A 16,255-nucleotide genomic window follows, 5' to 3' on the forward strand; every position below is an offset into this window, starting at 1 on the left:
CTGAGCCCCTAGAGAACTCTAACTGGATTCGACTCAGGAAGGGAGTTCTGGGAGGCCTGGGTTACCATGATAATACTGACAAATGGCACACGGAGCATATATTCAGGGGTGGATACAGAAAACATTGATCAGAGAGCAAAATATAGGACTAGGAAGAAAACCAGCTTTGCCTAAGCCTGACTGTGACCCTTAGCTTGAATATAGCTCAAGAGCCAGCACTGAGGGCAGGAGGAGTGGCCATGAGAGATGACTTAGTCAGCCATCATTCCTAATCTGCCCAGCCCAACACAATCCCTCCTAACAACTGGCCAGGCCCTCCAGCCACCAGCCCACTCTAAGCCCTATGGGTAAAGGAAAGGTCTTCAGTCTTCAGCGATGCCAGGCCTCGAGGGCCTACTGGATTGCCTACCTTGGCTTCTGTGGGGAGCTGGTTCGGGAAGGTACTCCCACTCCCCGATGGTCCCCGAAGAGCATGCATGTACTTCCCGAGCCATGTGGTTTAAGACCTGCTCCCCTATCTCACCAAGAGGGAAAAGTAGCATTTATAAAATGCTTACTAGAGTTAATCCTCAGTAACAACCCTAGGAGTTTCTTACTCTTTACACGGAAAGGGATCAGCCTATGCCAACCCAAAATATGCCACTTTAGCATAAAGATTATTTGGAGCTGAAAGCAATTAAATAACAGACTAAGAACTCTCTGCCCAACCCCTTTCTACCTAAAAGCAGGGCATAAACTTTTTACAAAGGTATCCCCCCCACCAAGCCAGCAAGAGAAGGACCTAGAGATGGCACCAATTTGAGTCTACATAATAAATCTTACTAAATAACCCTTATCTGCCATCAGGAGCCCCCAGCTATTTAGTTTCCCACGATTTACAGCCCCTAGTAGCCTAAACCCCCTTTCCTTTGTCTAGTCGCTTCTCCACAATACATTGCCCTTTGAGAAAATGGCATATAAACTCTGAAGCCTCACCATTTCTAAGCTAAGGTTTTGACTTCTTTCCTGTAAAGCTCTTGTGCGCATGCATAATAAATCTTTTCTCCTGTTGATCTTTTGTCAGTTTAATTTGCAGGCCCCGGTTACTGAACCTAAGAGGGACAGGAAAAGTTTCTCCTCCCCTAAAACACTAACCCCACATTACAGATGGGAAACTGAGTCACAGAAAGATTAAGGACAAAACATTTAGTAGCTAGTGCCAGGGTGTGAAACTAGGCAGTCTGATTTCAGTCTCTACGTTCTTCTTTTTAATCCCTGTGCTCTTGCTTCAATACTCCACTGCAACTCCAGTTTGAAAAAACACAATTCTCCCATGCAGCCCAGTTTCACACAGGGATCACCCTGTATTCACACTGAGGGGCACCTGGGGGACTCTGCTGGTTAAGTGTCTACCTTTGGCTCAGGTCATGATCCCGGGGTCCTGGGATTGAGCCCCACTTCAGGCTCCCTGCCCAGTGGGGTGTCTGCTTCTCCCTCTCCCTTTGCCCCTCCCCCTGCTCGTGCTCTCTCTCAAATAAATAAAAATTTTTTAAAAAATACACACTGAGTCTTGAAATATTAGAATCATACTCAGTGAGGCAAGAAAAGTTGTAAGGGGCAGGAGGTAGAAACATGCAATCTGCTATCCCTTTAGGAAGTCTCAATCTGGAGCACACACCCATCGAGTGAAAGAAGGGCAGTCTCTTGAAGTATTTAAATCCATTCTCTGCATCTCCCTTTAGTGCACACATACAGGAAAATTCAGATAGGTTAAATGTGCACCAAAGCCTAGGCCACTGTGTATAAAACAAGGCACGCTGTACAGATTTCCAAAAGAACTCAGAAATATAATGACTAAGAGAATAGATGGATAAGGACTTGCCCGTGTTTTTGTTCCAGTCAGCCCGTGATTACAAAATGTGATTTCTGCAGGCAGCACTGAAGCCTCATGCAATCAGAAAAGTGCGGGGCAGTGCTTCTAGCAAGCTCGGGAGGAGAAAACACAGCCAGGAGGGTGAGACAAGGAGGGCAAAGCTCAAAGAGGGCTCCTCCCGCAAGGCTGCTGTGGGAAGGCAAGGCACTGTATGCTTTGATCCCACTCAGGTTTCTTTCTGCCCCGGTTGTATTGTTAAAATACCACCGCATGGGGGCGCCTGGGTGGCTCCGCTGGTTAAGTGTCTGCCTTTAGCTCAGGTCATGATCTAGTCCCCGCACTGGGCTCCCTGCTCAGCGGGGCGTCTGTCTCCCCCTGCCCTTCACCCCACTCTCGCTGGCTCGCTCTCTCAAATAAATAAATAAATAAAAGCTTTAAAAAAATAAATAAAATAAAATAAAATACCACCACCTAGCTTCAGAGCCCCGGACCTGGTACAGTACTTGGATGGGCGGAGATGACGTCACATCCACGCAGCTCTGGGAGGCTCAGGGTATGTGTCCCTCAGGGAAGCTGCAGCCCATACTTTCCCCATACGACATTCCAGGCGGTGGGTGTAAGGCTGATGTCCATCCATGCCCCTGACCTGGACAGAGCCACTGGGCCTCGCACCAGCCAGCCCAAGACAGAAATGGCAGATGCTCCATGCCCCACCTCATGATGTCATCCCTTCACGTGAACAGGAATAAGCGCCCTGCTACCTTCACCGCGTCGGGTTTGCGCCACGTCAATCGCAACTCTGTGCTCCAGTTGCAAGTACTGAATTTCAGGTTGTCCCTGAGTAACAATTCATGAATTTAAAACAGACAACTGGGGCACTCATTTGAAGGGTGGCTACTACGAGGGGAGCCTAAAAGAGCCCTTCCAGGCTCAGGATCAGGGGAGTCCACGATGACAGACTTGGGAGGCAGGTATCGACCTCACTAGCAGAGATTTTTCTAATATCTGCACATTCTAGCAGCAGCAGTTGGGTGCAGGGGAGACAAAGGGAAAAGAGGACAGAGAGAGGGACAAACCAGAGAGGATATGAGGAAGAGAACAGGGAGGAAGGTAGGAGGGAAAAAGAGGGAGACAGGAGGGGGTAGGAGGAGAGAGAAGTTATGAGTGGGGAGGAAGAGGAGGTAGAGAGAGGAAAATTAGGAAGAAGAGGGGAGCCTGGGTGGCTCAATCAGGGAAGCGTCTGCATTCGGCTCAGGTCACAATCTTGGGGTCCTGGGATCAAGCCCTGCGCATTGGGCTCCCTGCTTAGCAGGGAGTCGGACTGTCCCTCTCCCTCTCCCCTAGCCCCCACTGGTGTTCTCTCTTGCTCTCACATAAATAAATAAAATCTTTAAAAAAAGAGAGAGAGAAGAGAAGAAAAAAGAACTGCAATTTTAGGGGAAGAAAAACAATAATATAAAGGGGTTTTTTGTTTTGTTTTGTTTTGTTTTGTTTTAGTATGTTGTTTCTTAATGCAGAGAGGGTCTTGGTTGTCACCACTGTGCCTGGCTGTACTCCATAGTGACAGAGCATTTTTTTCAGATAAAAACCAAGTAGAATGACTTAAGTATGCCTAGGAAAGGAAGAAACACGTACAGGAAAAGGAAGGTCGAAAAAGAGAAGATGAGGAGGCTTTAATGTATTATTATTGCTATAAGGCAAGGGCACCGCAGGGAGAACAGGTTCCAAAGTATTCGCTGGCTTGATTTTAGTGACATTTCTAAACCTGCCTAGGAGCACTCTGTAATTGTCAGCAGGTACATTTTATTTAAGAGAGAGAGGAGGGAAAAGATATCAGTCATCAAATGCTGTTTACCATTTTGGCTCCCAAGTTGCACTGAACCAAAGGTAGAAAACAGTGTGAGAGAACAAACAAAAGAAAGCTGGGAAGGCTTCCGAGGTTTCTCCCGGCGCAACAGCGCAGGTCTGACGGAGGCAGTGGGCACAGGAGCAGTGGCTGAGCACTGCACAAAAGACACCCTCAGATTCTGCTGTTAAATGCCCTGCAGAGTCTTTTGCCAGGTATCACTCTTTTTCGTATTTTTTCTTTGTAAAATGGCATTTTTCTTTTTGCTAAAAATATTGTGGTGGGGAATCACAAAACTAAGGCAGATAATCAAGTTGACAGGCTAGGTATTAAAACTGAGGCCCGCGGACCAGCAGCACTGGCACCATCTGGGAGCTGGTTAGAAACGCAGCATTTGGACCCAGCCCCAGGGCCCACTGAATCCGAATCCGCTTACGAACCAAATCTCCAGGGGATTCCCGCGCAGGTGGAAGTTTGAGTAGCCCGGTCAGAGAGAAAAAAAGTGATATGCTAACATCTCAAGTATTTATTTGTCTGCAGTCTTGTCTCTGCCGGGGATCCACTGTGCCTACCTGGCTATGCCCTTGTACCTGCCACGTGCAACCTCCGTCCCCTTCCTGCACAGCCCAGGCAGACGGTCCTTAATTGATTCATCAAGAGTAGACACTTGGAACACTGTCCTAAACTGTGAAATGAAATCTAACTCGGCAGTAAGAGGGGGGAGGAAAAGGTGATCAGAGTCAGCACCCTGGTTTAGCTTTGCTGCGTGTGAACGTGCGCATGCGTATGGTGTGTCTCTACTGGTGGTTCTCGAGCTTTAGCCAGGGGCAACATCATCCGGAGAACTTCCTAAAACAGACTGCTGAGTTTCTGAGTCAATAAGTCTGACACGAAGCCTTAGACTTTGCATTTGTACTCCAATCTAAATGCTGATGCTGCTAATCCAGGAACCACTTGCCCCTATCTCCCACCCCCACCCCTCTCTCCTTCCTATAAAGACGCTGTTCTCTATCCTTTCCCTTCAGAGCCTTGTTGTCTGCAAGCACAGGTGAGTAGTAGCTTGATTTGGTAGCAAATATTAGTTGCTTAGACCAGGAGTTTTATAAATATTTTCAAGGGGACTCAAGAATATGGTCTTAACCAAAGGATAAAGAAGATGTGGTCCATATATACAACGGAATATTACTCAGCCATCAGAAAGGATGAATACCCACCATTTGCATCAATATGGACGGAGCTGGAGGAGATTATGCTAAGTGAAATGAGTCAAGCAGAGAAAGACAATTATCATATAGTTTCACCTATTTGTGGAACATAAGGAATAGCAGGGAGGACATTAGAAGAAGGAAGGGAAAATGAAGGCGGGGAAATCAGAGGGGGAGAAGAACCACGAGAGACCATGGACTCCAGGAAACAAACTGAGGGTTTTATTTTTTTTTTTTTAAGATTTTATTTATTTATTTGACAGAGATAGAGACAGCCAGCGAGAGAGGGAACACAAGCAGGGGGAGTGGGAGAGGAAGAAGCAGGCTCACAGCAGAGGAGCCTGATGTGGGGCTCGATCCCATAACGCCGGGATCACGCCCTGAGCCGAAGGCAGACGCTTAACCGCTGTGCCACCCAGGCGCCCCCAAACTGAGGGTTTTAGAGGGGAAGAGGGTGAGGGGATGGGCTAGGCCGGTGATGGATATTAAGGAGGGCATGTATTGCATGGAGCACTGGGTGTTATACGCAAACAAGGAATCATGGAACACTACACCAAGAACTAATGATGTACTGTATGGTGACTAACATAATATAATAAAAAAAAATTTTAATTTTAAAAATAATAAATAAATAAATAAGAATATGGTCTTAAACAAATAGTCTAAAGAGGATAGTTTACAAGAGCCATGTGTTAGAGACAGGGGATGGGTGTTTGAGGGTGGACAGAGCTGCACTGCATCCCCCAGTAATCACCTTGACAGTTGACTCTGTAGGTCGTACCAACAGGACCATGGGCCAGCTCCTGTGAATCTTGCCATTGAGACTCAGCCAGGGATGCTCTTTTCTTTATTCGAAAAGAGAAGGGAGGAAAACCTATAAAGAAGAAGGAAAGCCTGTCTTGCAGCATCTTTGGGAGAGAAGCAGTCTTTCCCTTATTTTAAAATGTGATGGCTTCTTCATTTTGGGGAATATAATAAGAACTAGAGAGAGAAAGTCAAAGACACTGGTTTTTAGATCCAAACATGCAATTACAAGATATTGTGGATAATGTAGTACAGGTTAAGAACCAGGTGCTGAAGAAAGAAGGGAGACTCATCCGGGCCAAAGTTAGGGATGGGGCCTCCTAGAATAGGGAGTGGCTAAGCTAATTATCAGATAATGATCAGGAGTTACCCTAGGCAGGAAAATAACATAAGAGATGCACTTATTTCGATGGAACAGAATAGAGAACCCAGAAATGGACCCTCAACTCCATGGTCAACTAATCTTCAACAAAGCAGGAAAGAATATCTGATGGAAAAAAGACAGTCTGTTCAAAACAAATGGTGCTGGGAAAATTGGACAGCCACATGCAGAAGAATGAAACTGGACCGCTTTCTTACACCATACACAAAAATAGACTCAAAATGGATGAAAGACCTCAATGTGAGACAGGAAACCATAAAAGTCCTAGAGGAGAACACAGGCAGCAACCTCTGTGACCTTGGCCACAGCAACTTCTTGCTAGACACATCTCCAAAGGCAAGGGAAACAAAGGCAAAAATAAACTACTGGGACTTCATCAAGATAAAAACCTTCTGCACAGCAAAGGAAACAGTTGACAAAACCAAAAAACCGACAGAAAAGGAGAAGATATTTGCAAATGTCTTATCAGATAAAAGGCTAGTATCCAAAATCTACGAAGAACTTATCAAACTCAACACCCAAAGAACAAATAATCCAATCAAGAAATGGGCAGAAGACATGAACCGACATTTCTCCAAAGACATACAAATGGCCAACAGACGCATGAAAAAATGCTTGACATCACTCAGCATCAGGGAAATACAAATCAAAACCACAATCAGATACCACCTCACGCCAGTCAGAATGGCTAAGTTAACCACTCAGGAAATGACAGATGTTGGCAAAGATGCAAAGAAGGGAATCCTCTTACACTGTTGGTAGGAATGCCAAGCTGGTGCAGCCACTCTGGAAAACAGTATGGAGGTTCCTCAAAAAATTGAAAATAGAGCTACCCTATGACCCAGCAATTGAACTACTGGAGATTTACCCCAAAGATACAACTGTATTGACTTGAAAGGGGCACCAGCACCCCAATGTTTATAGCAGCAATGTCCACAATAGCCAAACTATGGAAAGAGCCCAGATGTCCATCAACAGATGAATGGATAAAGAAGATGTGGTATACACACACACACACACACACACACACAATGGAATATTACTCAGCTATCAAAAAAATGAAATCTTGCCATTTGCAATAACGTGGATGGAACTAGAGGGTATTATGCTAAGCGAAATAACTCAATAAGAGAAAGACAATTATATGATCTCACTCACATGTGGAATTTAAGAAACAAAACAGATGATAATAGGAGAAAGGAGGGAAAAATAAAACAAGACGAAATCGGAGAGGGAGACAAACCATAAGAGACTCTTATTCATGGGAAACAAACTGAGGGTTGCTGGAGGCAAGGGACGTGAGGGGATGGGGTTACTGGGTGATGAACATTAAGGAGAGCACATGATGTAATGAGCACTGGGTATTATATAAGACTTACAAAGGGCACCTGGGTGGCTCAGTCGGTTAAGCAACTGACTCTTGATTTTGGCTCAAGTCATGATCTCAGGGTCGTGGGACAGAGTCCCACGTCAGGCTCCCCGCTCAGCACAGAGTCTGTCCCTCTCCCTCTGCTCCTCCTCCCACTCGTGCTCTCTCTCTCTCTCTAAAATAAATAAAATCTTTTTACAAAAATAAAAGATAAAAATTACTCTCCAGGGGAACCTGGCTGGCTCAGTCAGTAAAGCATCTGACTTGATCTCAACGTTGTGAGTTTGAGCCCCTTGTTGGGTGTAGAGATAGATAGATGATAGATAGATAGATAGATAGATAGATAAGATAGATAGATATAAAATAAAATAATTCTCTAGAAAACGTCAAACGATATATAACATTGAAGAGAAAGAAGCAATATATCATATAGAGATCCATGAGGTAGAGGTAATAAAGGTAGTATTTAAATACAGAAGTGGCGGGGTGCCTGGGTGGCTCAGTCCGTTAAGCATCTACCTTCAGCTCAGGTCATGATCCTAGGGTCCTGGGATTGAGTCCCACATCAGGCTCCCTGTTCAGGGGGCAGCCTGCTTCTCCCTCTCCCTCTGCCTGCTATTCCTCCTGCTTGTGGTTTCTCTCTCCCTGTCAAATAAATAAATAAAATCTTTAAATAAAACTAAGTAAAATAAAATAGAGAAGTGGTGATATTTAGGCACAACAAGGAATTTTATACGCAGACAAAAAGTCCAAAGCCTGGGTTATCAATGTCCTTTGAGAGTGAAGGACCAATCCTCAGGCAGAACACAATCGCAAACTTAGAGCTCTTAGTAAAAAGGGTTATGGGGGTGGGGGGGTTGCCACCAAGGCACTCAGCATCACAGTCTTTAAATTATAATGTGACAGTGCCTCTGGAGTAGCACAGTAGAGAGACTCTGACTTGAAGACGTAATTTGTTTAAGATCCATTAGTCTAGTGGTAAAAAAAAAAAAAATGTTGGGGCGCCTGGGTGGCACAGTGGTTAGGCATCTGCCTTTGGCTCAGGGCGTGATCCCAGCATTATGGGATCGAGCCCACATCAGGCTCCTCTGCTGGGAGCCTGCTTCTTCCTCTCCCACTCCCCCTGCTTGTGTTCCTCTCTCGCTGGCTGTCTCTCTCTGTCAAACAAATGAATAAAATCTTTAAAAAAAAAAAATATGTCTTCCCAACTTCACCCCCGGAGAAACAGGAGACCTGATTTGTTGCGTTGGGGAAAATGAGAGCCTGAGAGAACCAAGCTGGAACAAAGAAGCCAAGGAGGAAGGTGAAGAGTAGGGTCCTGTGGCGTTTCTCCTCCTGATTCCAATGATTCCCAAATCCATTATTATCTCTGGCGTTCTTACAGATTGCTTACACAAGCCAATAAATTCCTCTTTTGCCTTATCTCATTTTTGGTTGCAAGTGGAAGAAACCCAACATGTGAATACTGATTAAAATATCCTATTTTAATAATTCTGAGATAATCAGGCATTTCTCTTCTTGAACCTCCAGCTCCCAAATTGGCCTTAATCAGGCTAATTGAGCTTAATCTAAAGGTCAGCTTTCACCTAAAAAAGAGAAAGTTGATGCACTAAAAAAATTATGTCGGGTGCTTTACAAGACGAATTTTTTTTTTAAAGATTTTATTTATTTATTCGACAGAGATAGAGACAGCCAGCGAGAGGGGGAACACAAGCAGGGGGAGTGGGAGAGGAAGAAGCAGGCTCATAGCAGAGGAGCCTGATTTGGGGCTCAATCCCACAGTGCCGGGATCACGCCCTGAGCTGAAGGCAGACGCCCATCCGCTGTGCCACCCAGGTGCCCCACAAGACGGATTTTTTTAAATGGAAATTTAACTCTGACAATTATCATTCCACGTAGACATTCCCATTTCCTCTATCAGGAAACCAAGGCTCAGAGAAGTTAGGAAAGGACTTGCCAAAGGTTACCCGCCACCAGGAAAGGTGGGGATCCCAAAGCACCAGTCTTACCCCAAGTGTCATTTCTCCCAATCCCTGACCATTAGGACTCTGAGGTCCTATTTACCACCCTGTCATTATCTTTGCATTGGTGGAACCCCAAAATGAATCCATGTTGCACTTACAAAAAGATGATACCACACGTAGCAACCATGGAGGTGCACCATTTCGCTCTCCCTTCCAGAAGCTACTCGTCATGGAGCTATGGGAACTGCAGTTAGCTGACAACTTCCCTCCTTTGAGCGAAGGCTACGCTTCCTGGGAAGCCCCAGCTGCTGACGGAGCATGGCAGGGACACCAGAGCCTAACCACTTCTGTCACGTGGGGACAGTGGGACTCCTCCAACGAGTCGCCTTCGCTCTGGGGCTCCCCGCGGGGTCGTCCAAGACTTGCTCCTATAGACATCCAGGTCTGAAGCACTCCTGCCCCGTCCTGCCTCTCGGGGCCCCTTCCTCGGGGATCAGCTCGCCATCACTGTCTAAAGGCTCTGCCTGGGCAACCCTGCTCCCTCTGGCTTACTTTCCACGGGCATTTGTCCCCCCAACAAAACAACTTGCATTTTTAACACCGCCTCAGCCTCTGCTTCCTGGAAGACCCCAGTGGAACACGAACCAGCGAATGAGCGAGCAAGAGAAGTAGAATTCAAGGGGAAATCGTCCTTTCCAACCATCCTTCTAGTCTGGGAAAGCAGATTGTGCTGAATACGCCACAGGGCTTCTCTTAGAAGGAGGGAGCGCCTGTCAGACGCTAATATTTACGGTACCGTTTCTGTCTCGTGATCCAGGCCCTCTTTATGGAGATGACTGCTTCACGGCCCTGCCACAGGTATTTACCATCAGGCTATTACGGCCCACTGAGTCATCCAGGAGAGAAATCCAAGTTGGTAATTAACATCCGGAGGAAGGTAATTGTAGAACACTTAAGCACGCGGCCGTAACTTCTTGGTTCAGTGTCAGTAAGGACAACCTGTAGGGCATATCATACTTAATGAGTCAGTAGCTGCCGAAGATGATTATAAAAACCCGAAGCATATTATTTTTATCACCAGGTGCAGGAGCTGCAGATTATGTCCTTTTGACCTACTTTGTGTTCTCGTTCCCAGCTAAATAGTAACCACCCAGGAGTGGAGGAAACAAATGATTCTTCTCATAATTAAGGAACATTTAGATGCCCACAGAATGTTTATAAACAGGAAACTTGCAGGGTAGGAGCTTTTCTCTTTTATCCTCATGAGTTAATTTTCTGTTTTAACGGTGAAAAGGATTCTCTTTACTTCAGGGGACGGGGAGAGGGATGGACCGCCATACTTTCTGGTCCATAGATGTAACATCCACTGGTAAGTAAAGGGACAGAGGCTGTGTTTGACCTCGGAAACAAAAGCTAGAGGAGCAGCCTTCAGATAACAGGGGGAGACACATTCAAGGACAGAACTATCTAACCAACATTTCTAGCCTTCATAAGGGCTCTGCTAGTTTCAGGCACTGATGCTGTTTAAAGGTAGCTATGTGTTACCCCTAAGGATATTAGTTCATTCCTGCTCATTTCTCATACTTTCCTTTCCTTAGCATCCTCTATAATATAGTACATAAGCCTTGCTCACGCTGGACACAAAGTTGATGGCTTTTACCATTGCAGAATGGTATCCATTCAGGTCCTCTGGTAAGCAAACACCAGAGTATAAGACAAGTGTTGCAGAGTGATGTGAATGATACATGGGAACACGGCAGGATTCAGTGGAGAAAGACTTCAGACCCCTAGACTCCAGGGAAAGGAAAGAAGGAAGGAACACTCCCACAGGTGGAGCCTCAGGATGCAATGGTGTGATGAGTCTGACCAACACATCAGAGAGAAATGGGACAAGGATTGCCCATGTTGGGCAGAAACAGCCAGGCCCTAATAATATCTCCTTCCCGGCCGCCATGCTCTGTCCTTGTCTGGGGGCTACTCCAGAAGAACATGGCCTTGGCTCAAATGCTGCAATGGATCCCAAAGGCTCTGCAGCTGGAGGCCAGCAGCTATCCACACTCTTGGCCTCACAGGTGATTGGCAAGTCCTTTACTGAAGAGCGATCAAGCAACCCTCCACCATGGCTGCCACTAGAACCCAATCTATAGGGAATATGAAACAAATGGCAAAGATTCATGTCTTGATCACATCTTCTTTTTTTCCTTTTTGAAGATTTCTTTATTTATTTGAGAGAGAGAGAGTGTGTGTGTGTGTTTGTGTGTGTGTGTTTGTGTGTGTGTGTGTGTGTGTGTACAGGGCGGGGAAGGGGCAGAGGGAGAGGGAGAGATAAACCCAAGCAGACTTTACGCTCATCACAGAGCCCGACGAAGGGCTCCATCTTCCAACCCTGAGATCACGACCTGAGCCAAAACCTGAGCCAAAACCAGGAGTCAGATGCTTAACCGACTGCGCCACCCAGGTGCCCTGATCACATCTTCTTCATGGATTAGCTGTGGTTTTATTCTATTTGTCCTCAAGTTCAGGACCCAAGCTAAGAGAGAAGCCATCATTGGGAGCATTGCCAGGAGCTGGGGTAGAAGGATAGCTCTAAAGGGCTTCACACTAATAAGAACGCATAATTCATTGGCCAAAATGGGTCACAATGTCCCACCTAACAACAAAGGGGCAGGAAGTTCAATCTTACTGTGTGTATCCAGAAAGTAGATCGCCTGAAAGGAGCAACAGCAATGACCACAACAGTGAACAAAATGGTGAACTCCCCAAAGTCTCCTTTACATTCTACATAAACAATAAAGGAACAATTTGTAGGGTACTCAATAAGGCCAAATGTCTGGGTTTTTCCTATTCCTGGTAACTTATAAATAATCATTGCTCTAAGAATCATTTCTATGTATAGCAATGGAGACATTAAATCACTTTGAAGCCAACCCTCCTCCTTTTGTAGGAAACAGAAGTTCCCTTTTGGTTGCATAGAAGCAAGGTAAATAGGAACTCACTGTTAGGGAAAGAAGATTCGGAGCTCTCGCTCTTTGGTAACTGGGGCAGAATCACCCAACCAACCCCTTCCAACACCCCTGCCCATTTGCATTCATTGTTAAGACTATGTTTTCTGAGAAAGCCATGGGAGATTTTGCTAAGTACCTTCTGTGAGGGAACAGGGTAAGACCACGAACTAATTCCTGAGACTTGAAGTTACGAAAACCCGTTTTGGTGGTTAGATCTGTTTCTGGCTAGGACGTGGTGATAGAAAAGGTCACCACGCCTTGATCCTAAAACCTTTGTGCAAGTGGGGCGACCAGGATGAGGGCTTCTATGCCGCCATCTCCAATGCTAAAAGGGAATATGGTTATGGGTTTGCGAAAAAGCCAACTGAGGAATCTGCCCCAAAGCTCCTCCTGCTCGTGGAATCTGACCCAGGGAAGTGCCTGTGGGTGGAGATGCTAAGTAACAAAGCCCTTGTAGATAAAGGACTGTTAACTGGGAGACCCCAGACAGGTCTGAGATAGTCCAGAATTGTGAGCAACCCCGGAAGTACTACCTCCAGATAAAACACCTCAATCACCAAAGGTCACTTGATAGAGGAAGAATCAAAATGCACGGCAAGACAAATGGTACCCCTTGGAGTTCCGAGCAGGTTCTTTGCTTCTCTCCTCTTCAAGGTACAGCAATCAGGATGGACCCTTACGGCTAAGTAAACCATTATTCTTGGCTTATTACAAAAACAGGAACCCAGAGAGAAAGGCTCAATGCTCTGCTCACATAAGTATAGGAAGACAAAAGAAACTCGGGGCGTTGTATCTTGGGACATTATCTTTCCCTGCATTTAATGGGATTTGGAACATTAATATATAAAGCTGTGTTTTCCCATCCCAGTAAGAAACCCCGAAGGCAAATTTCTCTAATTTGTTTTTAAATGGCCTGTCCTGATTCCTGGGGATCCTATGCGAAAATGGAATTGTACAAGTCACAATCACCAGTGATATTTCTCTGAATCTGTTTCCCAACCCTGCTCCAGCAGGATCTTCAGGCTTGGGCGGAAGTAGAGGAAAGCAGGGAGGCACTATTTCTGGGACCCTCCAGGGACACCTCGTCTGAGCACCCAAGTCTATTTCTCTTTGCCATTCCATGGCATCAGCCATTTCTCTCTTCCCTGCTATGCTTCCCTGGAGCTGAGATGTCATCGTGCTCGGGCCCCTGAGAGGCACTACCCTTCAGTTTATAAAAACCTGACATTGCAGGTGAGGGCCCCAGCATAACGGTGGAACTTAGTAGGCTACACAGAGCTTCTGCCCCAGCACAGGTGGGCTCTATTTTCCTCAGAAGTGAGGACAACTACTCTCCCCTCATCTCTGCATTTTCAAGGTCACCATTAACTCCTGAGTCGCAGATATTTGAGTGTAACTATTCTACCCACTTTTGCCTGCAGCCTCTCACCCCAAGCTTCAGGCACTGGTCACTGCCGTTCCAGAAGACCAACAGGAGTGGTAGGCCATGCGGATACTCAGAATCATCCCAACCATTCAAACCAGGGGTGTGATTCCTCAGAAGGATTAGTTGAGACCATCCAGTTTGCTCTGAGGAGTTATTTCTCAAGAGACTTCTAGGTCCCTCATTGAAGAAGAAACTTGGTGACCCTGAGCCCCATGGAACAAAGGTGTGAAGCTCATGGAGGGATCATCCCTACACGTGCAGAGATCACATTGTCCCATATTCAGTGAAATGCAATGGCGGGACAGCAGGCAGTGAAAATTGAGGGACAAGTGTCCCAACACTTGACAGCCGGGATCAGATGTCGCTACTTCTCTTAAGAATTCAGACCACACCCTTTCATATCTGTTGTCTGCATGGCACTAATCTGCTGTGAGGAGGCAGAGAGACAGGGCGATACCTTCCTTCCAGGTGAGGGAGAGATTGTGTGCACAGGAACTAAGATGGGAAGATGGCCTATATACTGAAGGACCACTGGGTTGGTCAGGTTAAATGACAGAAGCCAAGTGTGGAAGAATTTGCCTTAGAAATGTAGCTTGTGGCCAAAGGGTGGCTATCAAACTTCAATTTGGTATTTTTTTAATCATTTACAGGATTCCTACCCCAACAGTCTTGTTTGTAGGCCAAGTCCTAGAACCATATCTACTACCCAGAGTAAGTATTAAATGCCAATTGTTTTTAAATGCAAATTCTGAATGAATATTTGTTTCTATGATTTTCCAAGGTAATTGTGATGGAAAGACGACCCAGCGTACGCTCTGATCTCGAACAGCTTTGTCTCGCATGCCTTGTTACAAAAGACCAAATGATAGAACAGTGCACAAAGTGCTACCAGAGAGGTAGCAGGGCATTTTTTGGGCACAGAGCTGAATCTCCTTATCATTGCCCTGCCTGGTGGGGTCCAGTAAGGCAGCATGGATGAAGTGATGCCGAGGCTAACTGCCGAAGAGTAGGTCTTTCACCGGGCACAACGAAAGGTCATCCTCCAAAGAAAGAACACTCACCAAGAAGATAAGGCTCTGCTTCGGAGGGGCCAGGCTAAGGTTTCTGAGTAGGTAATAAGGAAGTGAAAACCAGGGGCACTGGCTGGCTCAGTCAGTAGTAGAGCATGTGACTCCTGATCTTGGGGTCATGAGTTCGAGCCCCACATTAGGTGCAGAGATTACGTAAAAAATTTTTTTTAAAAAAGTGAAAACCACACTGCTAAGGACAAGGCCGTGATGTTCCTATCAGCACATAAACAATGCTCACAGAATTACTAACAACATCCAGACGAGTAGTCTGTGACAGTGCTTGGAACATGACAGGGACAAGGCTGCTTTACAACCACATGTGCACACACACATGCACGCCATAAATAAAGGGTCCCTTTCCTGATGCTTCTTAGGAATGACAACCCTAGCCTCTCTTTAATCCTCCCCAAGTCCTAAATAAAAATTACGAAAAATAACCAGGGCACCTGGGTGGCTCAGTCGGTGAACTATCTGCCTTTGGCTCAGGTCATGATCCCGGGGTCCCGGGATCGAGCCCCACATCAGGCTCCCTGCTCAGTGGCAAGTCTGCTTCTCTCTCTGCCCCTCACCCCACTTGTGTTTTCTCTCTCTCAAATAAATAAATAAAACCCTTTAAAAAAAGAAAAGAAAACGAATAACTGAACTGCCCCTGCTGCCCAGCGTCATCCAAATCAGAACTGATCCCCACTGCTAAATCCTCCTCTGGATCAACCAATACGACCCTCAAACCCTGTAAGAAGCCCCTCCTGATTCCTTGTTACTGAGAGGTCCCTGGAATGTGTCCTCCCTTGCTCCAACAAGCAAGCCAATAGACCCATCTTTTATTATTATTATTACAGGTGTATTCCTAGCAGTGTTTGGTCGTGGGTTCTAAGAGCAGCTTATTTGGAGGTGCTGCCCAGGAAGCAGGAGTGTGGGACAAGAGGTGGGTGAGAGAAGGAGGGAAATTGACCCTAACGACATGTTATCAGATTGGCCACTACTAAGGGTGATTGATGGGACCTGACTTCAGGACCTTCTTTAGCAACTTATGAAATGGGTCTGAGAATTATCTGTCTAGGGAAGAAAAGGAAGCACTTGCCCATTAGTTCCCAATCTCCTTGGATCAAGGGACATCCTACTCGTTATTAATTCCCTTGTGGGGTATGAATGGGAGTCAGAAAAGCCCCTGGGCAGAAAGCAAGGCAGATCCAGTTCGAGCCCCACATTAGGCGCAGAGATTACGTAAAAAAATTTTTTTAAAAAGTGAAAACCACACTGCCCAGGGCCAAGGCCAACCCCCGCCACCCCCGGCAAAACGGCTAAGGCCTTTCAGAACTGGCCACCACAGCA

At 46.1% G+C, this 16,255-nt stretch overlaps 1 long non-coding RNA gene across 1 annotated transcript in view; it reads right to left on the bottom strand.

Moving 5' to 3' along the window:
- Positions 1–16,255, bottom strand: part of LOC117797465 — a 97,448-nt gene that overhangs the window by 17,369 nt on the left and 63,824 nt on the right. The window contains exon 3 of the long non-coding RNA XR_004622469.1: positions 10,219–10,421. This is a non-coding gene — a long non-coding RNA (uncharacterized LOC117797465). The remainder of the gene's footprint in view (positions 1–10,218; positions 10,422–16,255) is intronic.

Source organism: Ailuropoda melanoleuca, chromosome X (assembly GCF_002007445.2).
Source record: "Ailuropoda melanoleuca isolate Jingjing chromosome X, ASM200744v2, whole genome shotgun sequence".
Taxonomy (NCBI): Eukaryota; Metazoa; Chordata; class Mammalia; order Carnivora; family Ursidae; genus Ailuropoda; species Ailuropoda melanoleuca.